The sequence below is a fragment of the Hakea prostrata genome, chromosome 7 (genome assembly GCF_041222555.1).
Source record: "Hakea prostrata isolate BN-2017 chromosome 7, UWA_Hpros_2, whole genome shotgun sequence".
NCBI classification, from domain to species: domain Eukaryota; kingdom Viridiplantae; phylum Streptophyta; class Magnoliopsida; order Proteales; family Proteaceae; genus Hakea; species Hakea prostrata.
Window position 1 is genome coordinate 41,576,932 of NC_142606.1, and position 1,344 is coordinate 41,578,275.

At 37.7% G+C, this 1,344-nt stretch overlaps 1 non-coding gene across 1 annotated transcript; it reads left to right on the forward strand.

The window, feature by feature from the left end:
- The first annotated feature begins 611 nt into the window (after positions 1-611).
- On the forward strand, positions 612-705 carry TRNAY-GUA (transfer RNA tyrosine (anticodon GUA)). The gene is made up of 2 exons: positions 612-648; positions 670-705. It is a non-coding gene; the product is annotated as a tRNA-Tyr (tRNA).
- Positions 706-1,344: the final 639 nt, after the last annotated feature.

Here is a 1,344-nt window from a genome sequence, read left to right on the forward strand (position 1 = left end):
CATTGCCAAGAGTTAAACCCGGGTTTCTTGGGTGAAAAACTAGATATCCTAACTGCGACAACAGATTGGTAATTGTTTGTATTCATTAAATTTTTTAATTTTTTTTTTCATTTATGCAATGGGAGTATGATGTTTGGCAATGTCCTACTAAGAATTTCTTTGATTTCTTTCCAAAACTCATCATCATCATTATACACGTCAACAAGAATTTCTTTAGATTTCTTCCAAAATGTGAAACTGGATGTATCAATTAAGAACAACAAAAATAAAGACATTCCGATTGGGCTGAATTAAAATGGAAAAAATTCTTGCACGGTGAAAACGCTATCAGAAATGCTTCGGCTGAGACCCTTCTTGAGCCTGATATTTTTCAATTTAGCAAAATTATTAGTTATCTGTACCCGCAAAATAAAATTTCTTCAGTGTTCATCAATACTTTCTTTCCACATTTTGGCCTTGGGGGGCCTATCCTCGGATGTTTAGTTAGAGATTTATGTGTGATTACTTATAAAATTCCAATCAAATAACATCTTGTGGCTGTAGTTTAGTGGTGAGAATTCCACGTTGTGGCCGTGGAGACCTAGGCTCTAATCCCAGCAGCCACAACGCTTCCGACCTTAGCTCAGTTGGTAGAGCGGAGGACTGTAGTTGGAGAATACCTAACAGGTGATCCTTAGGTCGCTGGTTCGAATCCGGCAGGTCGGAATTTTTTTGTAGTTGTTATATATAATTTAACTATGAGGCAAAGTTTCGCCCATGGCCCCAAATTGAAATATAAAGATCTTTAGCCAATCCGAAGAGCTTGATGTTGCAATCGAGCCATAGATGAATGAGGTTGAGTCACACCTTGAGTGTGGTCTTTAAGGTAATTGATGCACCCTACTACCTTAGCTTGGTTGGTAGAGTGGAGTTTTTTAGTTGGAGTATACTTGAAGGTCATAATTAGAATTTGAGTAAATTCCACCCTACAAGTAAGCCCATCTCATCACCATGATCAAGACCTTTAAGACCCATGATTAATGTCATGAAGAGCCTCATAACCAAGGTAATGAAGGGCCTCCTTTACCCATGGGTTCCTCATTACCACCCCTACCTCATGGGTCCCACACACTAACAAAACAATTAAATAAAAAAAAGTGCAAAAACTAATTTTCAAACTTAATATAGATTTTAATAAAAAACCTAACAATCCCCCACAAGTTTCAAAATTACAAAAAAGGACACGTGTTGTGACTGTATTAGACAGTAAAGGACACATCACTGTAGGTGTCTTTAGGACTTGAACCTACACTAGGTCTAATGAGTTGCGCTATAAAGTACGTGTAGAGTTGAACACCTTGAACC